Genomic DNA, 12,090 nt, shown 5'->3' on the forward strand with positions numbered 1-12,090 from the left:
CATAGGGGGTAAGGATAGTCATAAAATGAGCAGGGGCAAGAAAGGCAGATGGACAGAATATAGATATCACAGGTAATCTTTGTATTGAAGGTCTGAAAAGTCTCCATAACATCCCCAGTCTTCTAACCCAAGGCTTAGTACCATAAAGGAGAGAATCCTGACCTAGAGAAACATGTGCATGATTTGTTAAATATTTAAAAAAAGTTACCAAAGTGCATAAATTAGGCTTCAGCCCTAAGGAAGGACGGCAAAGAGGTGGCTTACTCTGCTCGTTGTTGTACACGGACAGCGAGAGAGCTGGTTCTAAGTCATGCAATTTCATCTCCTCTCGGTCTCAACCTGCATTCCAGAAGTCCAGGGCCACATGTGTGATGTGCTGTCCTCCAGGGTTGCTATGGAGATGAGCAAAACAAACTAGTAGATATTAAAGTTGCACTATGCAGAAATTTCCTGGTTGCTAAAACTCTAATAGTTCGCCTAATTTCAGTTTGTGACAAAATAAGCTAGTAGAGAATCACTGTACCATCTAAACCGCTGTGAAATATACTTTCTACAACTAATAATATTGTTGTTTCAGCTGTTAGAAGCTGGTGTAAAAAAACAAAAAGTAAGACACAAAAACAAAACTTAATGGGAAGCATAGAAATTGAGCACATAACAGATCTACTGCTTCTTAGACTTGCTTTCAAGTAGAATGATAGAATGTGAGTTATTGGTCTATGTGAATTTGGTCAGGTCGCCCATAAAAGTTGCATATTGCCACTTTAAGCTGGGTCCAACATTATTTTTCTTCCTCACTGGTCCGGACATGGGGTAGTTTCTAAATGCATTAGGTTCATGTGCTGATTTTATTTGCAAAATAAAAAATCTGAAGTAACTGAACTTTAGTTTTGGGAGGCCGTATCTGATTGACAGCTGACGTTTAGGTAAGTAAAACCATGGTCACTACAACGAGTGGTTAAGTTGTGGGAAAGATAGGATGATGGATGACTAATATATTTGACTGTAAATCAAAACATAAGTATCCAAAAACAACACAGGAATTCTTATCACACACACTGCTAGTCTGTCTGCCCTACCTGAGGAAGATGAAGATGGCTTGGCGGTACGAGACCACATCCAGATTTTCGTAGTATTCCAGGTAGGGCTTTATACAGTCGATTAGGCCAGGGTGCATCTTGTCCATCTCGTCAAAGATGAACACGGAACGTGGGCAGTTGGTGATGTTGCCTTTGATCCACTGCTGCAGCTGAGACTGGGGGATGGTCACAGCAGTTAAAACAGACTTATCTACAGCAGTTTAGATGGCTTACAGCAAAGCTGCAAAATATATTAAAAAAATTGTGATATACCAGTCAAAAGTTTAGACACACCTACTCATTCCACGTTTTTTTAATTTCTTTTTTACTATTTTCTACATTGTAAAATAATACTGAAGACATCAAAACTGTGAAATAACACATACGGAATCATGTAGTAACCAATCCAAATATATTTTATATTTCAGATTCTACAAAAGTAGCCACCATTTTCGTTGACAGCTTTGCACACTCTTGGCATTCTCTCAACCAGCTTCCTACATATGCTGAGCACTTGCTGATTGCTTTATCTTCACTCTGCGGTCCAACTCATCCCAAACCATCTCAATTGGTTTGAGGTCAGGCACTTGTGGAGGCCAGGTCATCTGATGCAGCACTCCATCACTCTCCTTCTTGGTCAAATAGCCCTTACACAGCCTGGAGGTGTGTTGGGTCATTGTCCTGTTGAAAAACAAAATGGTTGTCCAACTTAGCACAAAAAGTACAAACCAGATGGAATGGCATATCACTGCAGAATGCTGTGGTAGCCATGCTGGTTGTGTGCCTGGGGATTATGTTTCAATTAAACAAAATACTTGTTTTACCTTGTAGTTCTCAATCTGACTCGAATGAGGGAAGTGCACTGTAGACTGAAAATGATGGATGAAACTGCTGGCCATGCCCTCCTTGTAGATGTTTTCAGCTATCAACTGGCTGACGAAGTTCTTCCCTGTGCCAGAACAGCCGTGAAGGGAGAGCACCAGGGGCTTTTTAGGGTTTTTATTGTTCATGAAACCCGTTACAGCTTTATGGACGACTCTGGAAGCAACATGTTGACCAATCAGCTTCTGATCTAGGGCCACTTCCAAACCTGATGACAGGGCAGAAGTCGATTATTAGTGTCAATGAATGGGACATGTGCTATGAATACACCATTATTTCTATACTAATTATAGGTGGTTATCTTAACGTGATTAGTTACGCATGTAGGGCACAGCTGCTATGTAGGCTAGCGGTGCACGAGTTAGCTGTTGCACCCGCAATTGCTAATAACCCATCCACAACCACCCGAATTTCCCTCATGGGTGAGGATCAAAAATGGCAAACCACCCCCCTCTCTCCCACCAGAGAGGAAGACGACCGGTCGTAAATGCTCTCCTTCTTGCACTGCAGTATGGAGAAGTCAAAAATCCTTTGTGTGTAGAGAGAGACTCTTGCCAAAACTTCAAACATCAAAAGATTGGACATTGGAACATTAGCTTTAATATCCAAACATCTGGAATGTTTGGTGGGACCCAAACAATAATTCTGTCATATCCTTTGTTGTTTTGTAATATCATTAAGGAGGGTATAACTAAATAACGGTATCTCTGAGGGTGTACACATTCCAGTTAGATTTACATGTTGTAAAACATATGATTAAATAGGAAACAATTTCTGAGAAGATAAAATGTGATTTTAGCCTTCCTAATTAGATAATTATTTTTCATATATACTTTGCCAAGTCACTAACCACACCCACATGAGCACAGACATTATGCCAAAACGATGGAATGCCCTTTTTGCCAGAGTGATTATAAAGTACTCCTAACGAAATTTACATTAGACCAAGCAGCCGGACAGTGTAAACCGGACATCACGTAATGGTTAAAACTACAAGACCAGTATACAAAGGTGAAGACGGGACTACACATTAAGTCTGCAGCTGTACAGTTGAAGTCGGAAGTTTACATACAATTAGGTTGGAGTCATTAAAACTAGTTTCTCAACCACTTCACACATTTCTTGTTAACCTCTATGGGCTAGGTGGGACGCTAGCGTGCCACCCGTGGTGCACTCCATCAACAGCAGGTGCATTTCAAGAGCGGCAAATTTGAATCCAAATAAATGTCAAAATTCCAATTTTTCAAACATACAACTATTTTACACCCTTTGAAAGATAAACATCTCCTTAATCTAACCACGTTTTACGATTTCAAAAAGGTTTTACGGCGAAAGCATAAATTTAGAGTATGTTAGGACAGTACATTTACAAGAGTTGTGTGTAATGTTTTGTCAATTCAAAGACAGGGTCACCAAAACCATAAAACCAGCTAAAATGATGCACTAACCTTTTACAATCTCCATCAGATGACACTCCTAGGACATTATGTTAGACAATGCATGCATTTTTAGTTCTATCAAGTTCATATTTATATCCAAAAACAGCGTTTTACTATGGCATTGATGTTGAGGAAATCGTTTCCCTCCAATAACCGGCAGTCAAGTCAGCGTCACAAATTAAATAATTAAAATTAGAAAACATTGGTAAAATATTATATTGTCATTTAAAGAATTATAGATTTACATCTCTTGAACGCAATCAACTTGCCAGATTTAAAAATAACCTTACTGGGAAATCACACTTTGCAATAATCTGAGCACTGCGCCCAGAAAAATACGCGTTGCGATACAGACTAGACGTCATGTTGGGGAGATCTAAAATCGAAAATACTATGTAAATAATCCATTACCTTTGATTCTCTTCATCAGATGTCACTTCCAGGTATCACAGGTCCATAACGAATGTAGTTTTGTTCAAAAAAGCTCATCATTTATGTCCAAAAATCTCCGTCTTGTTAGCACATGATCTAAGCCAGCCGGACTTCTCGTCATGAACGAGGGGAAAAAATATATTTACGTTCGTTCAAACATGTCAAACGTTGTATAGCATAAATCATTAGGGCCTTTTTTAACCAGAACATGAATAATATTCAAGGTGGACGAATGCATACTCTTTTATAACGTATTGGAACGAGGGTACCCAACATGAACTCGCGCGCCAGGTGTCTAATGGGCCATCATCGTTCCATGGCTCTTGTTCGGTCAGATCTCCCTCCAGAAGACTCAAAACACTTTGTAAAGGCTGGTGACATCTAGTGGAAGCAATAGGAAGTGCCAAAATATTCCTCAGCCCCTGTGTTTTTCAATGGGATAGGTTTAAAGGTAATACAACACATCAGGTATCCACTTCCTGTCAGAAAATGTCTCAGGGTTTTGCCTGCCAAATGAGTTCTGTTATACTCACAGACACCATTCAAACAGTTTTAGAAAATTTAGGGTGTTTTCTATCCATATGTAATAAGTATATGCATATTCTAGTTACTGGGTAGGAGTGGTAACCAGATTAAATCGGGTATGTTTTTTTATCCAGCCGTGTCAATACTGCCCCCTAGCCCTAACAGGTTTTTTTAACCTCTTCGCTATAGGGGGCAGTATTTTCACGGCCAGATGAAAAAACGAACCCAAATTAAACAGCCTACTACTCGGGCCCAGAGTCAAATATTTGCATATTATTAGTATATTTGGACAGAAAACACTCTGAAGTTTCTAAAACTGTTTAAATGATGTCTGTCAGTATAACAGAACTCATATGGCAGGTAAAAACCTGAGACAAATCCAACCAGGAAGTGGGAAGTCAGACCATTTTCTATTGAAACTACAGTGTCTGTGGGGTCAACTTGCACTTCCTAAGGCTTCCACTAGATGTCAACAGTCGTTACAAAGTTGTTTGAGTCTTCTATGGTGAATTTTGACCGAATAACAGCCGGTTCAAGCAGTGGACTGTCTGAGGTCATGTAGTTACTTCATGCGCGTTCACGCATGGATAGCATTTTTTTTTTCCTTCTGTAATGAATACGCTATTGTCCGGTTGGAATATTATCGATTGTTTATGTTAAAAACACCCTAAGGTTTGATTGGAAACAGCGTTTGACATGTTTCTACAAACGGTAATGGAACTTTTGAGCTTTTCGTCTATTGATTTGCGCCCCCGTCTCGTGCCTTTGGAATAGTGTTCTGGACGCGCCAACAAAACAGAGGTATTTGGACATAAATTATGGACTTTATCGAACAAATGAAGATTTCTTATGGAAGTGGGAGTCCTTTCGAGTGCATTCCGCCGAAGATCAGCAAAGGTAAAATAAAAATTTATAACAGTATTTTAGAGTTTTGACGATGCCGTGGCTTGACGGCTAACTGTATAGCTTGCATTGATGGCGGAGCTCTGTACTCAGAATATTGAACAATGTGCTTTCTCCGTAAAGTTATTTTGAAATCTGACACCGCGGTTGCATTAAGAGGTAGTATATCTATAATTCTTTAAATAATTGTTGTGTATTTTGTCAACGTTAATGATGAGTATTTCTGTAAATGAATGTGCACATTCACCGGAAGTTTGAGGCAAATCATTTTCTGAACATCATGCGACAATGTAAAATAATGTTTTTGGATATAAATATGAACTTGATCGAACAAAACATACATGTATTGTGTAACATGATGTCCTAGGAGTGTCATCTGATGAAGATCATCAATGGTTAGTGCTTCATTTTAGCTGGATTTTGGTTTTTTGTGACATCTCCTTGCTAGGAAAATGGCTGTGTGGCTTTTCTTGTTTAGGTGGTGTCCTAACAATCTAAGGTTTTGCTTTCGCTATAAAGCCTTTTTGAAATTGGACAACGTGGTTGGATTCAGGAGAAGTGTATCTTTAAAAAGGGTGTAAAATAGTGATATGTTTGAGAAATTGAAATTATTAGATTTTTGATGTTTTGAATTTCGCGCCCTGCTGTTCCATTGGCTGTTGGCTAGGGGTCCCGCTGGCGGAACGGGGTTCCGCTAGCAGAACACCTAGATGCAAGAAGTTAACAAACTATAGTTTTGGCAAGTCGGTTAGGACATCTACTTTGTGCATGACAAGTAATTTTTCCAACAATTGTTTACAGACAGATTATTTCACTTATAATTCACTATATCACAATTCCAGGGGGTCAGAAGTTTACATACACTAAATTGAATGTGCTTTTAAACAGCTTGGAAAATTCCAGAAAATTAGGTAATGGCTTTAGAAGCTTCTGATAGGCTACTTGACATCATTTGAGTCAATTGGAGGTGTACCTGTGGATGTATTTCAAGGCCTACCTTCAAACTCAGTGCCTCTTTGCTTGATATCATGGGAACATCAAAATAAATAAATGAAAGAAATTTGTAGACCTCCACAAGTCTGGTTCATCCTTGGGAGCAATTTACAAATGCCTGAAGGTACCACGTTCATCTGTACAAACAATAGTACGCAAGTATAAACACCATGGGACCACGCAGCCATCATACATCTCTGGAAGGAGATGCGTTCTGTCTCCTAGAGATGAACACACTTTGGTGTGAGAAGTGCAAATCAATCCCAGAACAACAGCAAAGGACCTTGTGAAGATGCTGGAGGAAACAGGTACAAAAGTATATATATCCACAGTAAAACGAGTCCTATATCAACATAACCTGAAAGGCCGCTCCGCAAAGAAGAAGCCACTGCTCCAAAACCACCATAAAAAAAATACAAGAATACGGTTAACAACTGCACATGGGGACAAAGATCGTACTTTTTGGAGAAATGTCCTCTGGTCTGATGAAACAAAAATAGAACTGTTTGACCATAATGACCATCGTTATGTTTGTAGGAAAAAGAGGGAGGCTTGCAAGTCAAAGAACACCATCCCAACCGTGAAGCACGGGGGGTGGTAGCATCATGTTGTGGGGGTGCTTTGCTACAGGAGGGACTGGTGCACTTCACAAAATAGCTGGCATCATGAGGGAGGAAAATATGTTGATATATTGAAGCAACATCTCAAGACATCAGTCAGGAAGTTAAAGCTTGGTCACAAATGGGTCTTCCAAATGGACAATGACCCCAAGCATACTTCAAACATTGTTGCAACATGGCTTAAGGACAACAAAGTCAAGGTATTGGAGAGGCCATCATAAAGCCCTGACCCCAATCCTATAGAAAATTTGTGGGCAGAACTGAAAAAGCGTGTGTGAGAAAGGAGGCCTACAAACCTGACTCAGTTACACCAGCTCTGTCAGGAGGAATGGGCCAAAATTCACCCAACTTATTGTGGGAAGCTTGTGGAAGGCTACCCAAAACGTTTGACCCAAGTTAAACAATTTAAAGGCAATGCTTCCAAATACTAATTGATTGTATATAAACTTCTGACCCACTGGGAATGTGATGAAAGAAATAAAAGCTGAAATAAATCATTCTCTCTACTATTATTCTGACATTTCACATTCTTAAAATAAAGTGGTGATCCTAACTGACCTAAGACAGTGAATTTTTACTAGGATTAAATGTCAGGAATTGTGAAAAACTGAGTTTAAATGTAGTTGGCTAAGGTGTATGTAAACTTCCGACTTCAACTGTATATGTAAAATAGTCTAGGAAACTCCTCGCGGTACAGTTTTGTAGTATACATTCTAAACAAACACTTCCAGAACAAAAGCCTACTAGAACTACAAAGGACGTTGCGAACTCTGGTGGACAACCAGAGACTTACACGACCAGAGTCTTACATCCCTCGAAACCTCCCACAGAACATCGAGTTCTACAGAGGGATGACAGAGTAAGACGTAGGCGTAAATATATACATTGCAATTCTTGCCGAATGAGCGGTCGTTCATGTGCAAAGTATTCATGTTCCCATGAGCATAGCTTACAAACGTCCCGATAGTTGAATTCCTTTGCCTCTCCCTTTCCCTCTCTTTTGAATCCCTTTCCCTCAACTTCTTTGCTCACATTTACTAATGCATCCAATGTATATCTACCTTTACAGAATCCACTTTGACATCGATTCAATAAACCTCTATGTTCCAGGAAATATGACTATCATCGTTTCCATCAGTTTACACAAGTTAGAGGTCAGTGCTATTGGTCTATAAACATCAGCACATGAAGGGTCTTTACCAGGCTTTACAAAAGGTAATATTACTGCACGTTTCCAACCAGAAGGTATAACCCCCTCACTCCAACTCGTATTAAATAATCCCAGGTGAACATGTATGACGTTATCAGGTAGATGCTTAAACATTATATAGCACAACTGATCATGATCTGGGGCTGTATATATCCACAGCCTTTTAAGGCTGAACGCATCTCATGTATGGTAAAAACAGCATCTAAAGAAGAGTCAAGTGTCCCTTTTCTTATACACATTAACATGACCATTTAAAATCTCACACCTGCGTGACTTATATTCTTCATCCAAAGTAACCCCACTATGTACCCTAGCAAATGTGTTCCCCAACAAGTCAGCTTTTTCTTTATCAGTTACGGACATTTTCTGACCCACAACCATAAATGGAATTCGAGTGGACTTGCTTCTTCCAGTCATTTTATTTAACATATACCATCAATCTATCAGCTCAGTACACCTGCCTATTGTAAAGCAGAACTGTCTCCATGCATTTCTCTTGACAGACTTAGTGACCCTACGTACTAGAGGAAATCAACTAGATTCTCAGGAGTCATATTCCTACGCAACACTCTTTAAGCCCCATTTCTTTCTCGACTAGCCGCAGTGCACTCTTCAGTCCACCAAGGAACCACCTTCCTTTTCTCACCCACTTCACTCATTGGTACATATACATTCACAGCACTCAAAATCAGAGGTCACAGAGGTCACATCAACCAGCCTCTCTAAAGACAACTGTCCAATAGACTTTAAGCAATGATCTCCAAACTTTTCCCAGTCTGCTTCATGAAAGCCCCATCTTCTGAATGGTACCCTATCTGTAATAGTAAAATCAAAGTTCATGGTACACCAAATCTGGAAATGATCACTTCCAACAGTAGAATCATTCATTACATTCACACATAGATGCAATATAGATAGAAGCTGTTATGAAGTCCAGGCAGAATGCAACCCCTCTAACAACATCAACTCTTGTACCACATCCATCATTAAGACATACTAATGCTCTTGTTTCCATCATATCTTCCACAATAGTACTATTAGCATCTGTATGTGTGCTTCCCCATAAACTACTATGTGCATTAAAGTCACTGCACATATCTCTCTAGAGCCCAATTCTCCTGATATTTCATCAAACATCTCTAATGATAGTTGACGACGAGGGTTGTAAAAATGGTGTAACTTAATATTACTACCTGCTCTGTAGATTTCCACCATCACACATTCATATTCAGATGGGACAGTTATATTACGATATACAAGACCTTCCCTTATGAACGTAGCAGACCCACCACCCTGTTTAGTTGATCTATCAGATCTGATTGAACAATAACCAGGAATAATAAAATCAAGATGTGGTCTAAGCCATGTTTCTTGAACACACATCACGTCAAGTTTGAACTCTAAATCTATTACATATTTCTTTAACTCCTGACAGTTAGCAATAAGGCTTCTGGAATTCCACTGAAGGATAACAAAAATCATAACTCTAATTATCATCATACTGAGACATTCCCTCATTAGTATTATTAGGAGTCAACATATCAACAATCATGGCGATAGTAACATCTGTTACTCTTAAAAACTGTTGCTGGTTCCACAATGAGCTTCAACTTGGCAGTTATTTTTTCCACAAACACAGTCAGGTTGGTAATCCTTCCAATGAAGGCTATAAAGTCAATCTGATTAACAATTAAGGTGTCCTTTGAAACAACACATTTGTGAGAGCAAGATTTCTGAACAGGTCTTGTATCCGTGTCAGGACCATCATGAGCAACATTTCCTACAGTAGGTCCACTTATTCCAGGAGTAACCCTATTATCTCCATCATTCTGCCTAATAGTTCCACCATTCTGCCTTGCAGCCTCTGCATAAGAGACATTATGAGTGATTTTATATATTTTGGCCTCTTTCTGCACCTGGCATCCACCAAATGCTGCACTGTGTTCCCACCCACAATTACTACATTTAACTTTGACATTGTTCCCACGTTCACCATAATTATATTCCCCTCCACACTTTGCACATCTTTTCTTTCCTTTGCACAGATCCGCTACATGTCCCATTCTTTGGCATTTAAAACACCTTAGTAGAGGTGGGACACTCTCTAACAGTGAAAGCCAGGAAGCCCACCTGTACTTTCTTAGGTACAACCTTCTCAAACATTAATAATACTGACAGACTTTAACATCTCTTCCCCTCTTTCTTACTGAAAAACCTTTTCGCTTCAATCACTATGCCACCCTCTGCATTTATATAATCTATAGATAGACAGGGGAACCCCAGAAATGACTGTATCCAATCACCATCGCCCGTTTGACGTGTGATCCAATCGTATTCGCCCTTTGACTTTAGCCACGGCCCCAACTCGAATTTTCAGAAAACAAACGGCGGCCATGACACTTTCCCCGCATCCTATCATTGTTTACATCACACGGAGAGAGAGTTACAGAGTACGTATCTTTTATAAGCTTGCATGAAATCGATTGTAATGTTATTGCTACATCTGTGAAGTTGTAAGAATGGAAAAGCGAATTGTAAACATTATTGTACAGTGTGATCTCTGGTGTCGTCTATATATGATGCACGTACAGTAGCATTGGTTTCGGCATCGGTAGCTAACTTTACCGGTTGAATCAGTCACCGCTTATCTGCATTTTCAATCGTATCTATTTTAATGCACACTATCGCTTAAATTCGTGCTTTGTTTTATGGTATAAGACGTCTGTGAAGTCGCGATAGTTGTGAAATCGTGTGCACGTGACGCAGGCTACAGTACAGTAATGCTATCATGCTACAGTAGTTTATTTTCGGTTCCAGTGTATGGCACAGGTATATTCAACATGTATGTAGCAGTATCAGTCATGTATTAGCTAATAAATGTATTATGTTAGCTAGTTTAATGGTGTTTGGTAGGCTATTCAATTCCCTTGACATTCTGCAAGCATGAATACTTTACAATAAGGGATGATATGCATTGCGTTAGTCTTACTATTTGCCCGTTAGATCTCACATGCATTGAACAACTTCACTACATGCTTTCCATAAATGCAGTGTGTACTTTGCAAAGATGAAAACCCATCCACGATGACACTCGGTCCTGTATCTGTCATGTAGGCCTATGCATTCTTTGTCCTATAGCAAGCTAACTAAATATAGTAGCTGTCACTTACCATTCATGCGCTGCTTGGCTGTAGATTTGCTCTCATGGTGCTGAGAATGATTAATACTGTAGCTGTCACTTATGTATTCTCTGTATGTATGAACCCTTGAACGTACAAGTACCTCCAGCGCTCCCTCCTGCCTCACGGTCGGCCTGTCCCGGGTGATCTACCCCAGGCTTCTGTCTTTCCCCCAGTGGGGTGAAGACCAGCAGAAGAGGGCGATGTCTTTCTTGCCTCCAAGACATGCGTCATTGTGATTGAATATTTGCTAATGTTGGGTTAACTATTAGTAGTTTAACACTCTCTCCCTCTCTCAACAAGCATCAGCAGGGGTGGATTCGCTGGACGCTGTTGACCAGGAGCAGCATGGGGAGTTCACAATTCAGCACTGACTTGCTTGAGAGACACCAGACTAACGTTGGTCCAGTGTGAACTGGCGGCCAGCAGTGGATTTCCCGATTTCTTCGCATGTCCACTGTTCCTCTGGATGCCCCTTTATATGTAAGCATTTAAGCTGACATGCCCCCAGCCTGCGTGAGGGCACAATTCATCACAGACTTGCTTGAGACACCAGACTAACGATGGTCCAGTGTCCAGTGTTGTTTTCCACATTTTGTACAGGTGTGGTATCTGGTGTGAGCTGATGTTCAATGTTCCCCTCCTTTGAAAATGTACAGTTATTTATTTTTGCAGACTTAAATAAATTGGTTTTTAATTAATTACATTTCCGTCCAATTTCACAAGGCACCTGTCACTAATTGAGTAAAAAAAAAAAGAAGGGGGATACTTGTCAGTTGTACAACTGAATGCATTCAACTGATATTCTGCATTCAACCCAACCCCTCT

General features: G+C 40.0%; 1 pseudogene; it reads right to left on the minus strand.

Moving 5' to 3' along the window:
- Positions 1–259: 259 nt before the first annotated feature.
- Positions 260–11,596, minus strand: LOC106562953 (torsin-1B-like; annotated as a pseudogene).
- Between the last annotated feature and the right edge of the window lie 494 nt (positions 11,597–12,090).

The sequence above is a fragment of the Salmo salar genome, chromosome ssa11, assembly GCF_905237065.1.
Source record: "Salmo salar chromosome ssa11, Ssal_v3.1, whole genome shotgun sequence".
Lineage (NCBI taxonomy): Eukaryota > Metazoa > Chordata > Actinopteri > Salmoniformes > Salmonidae > Salmo > Salmo salar.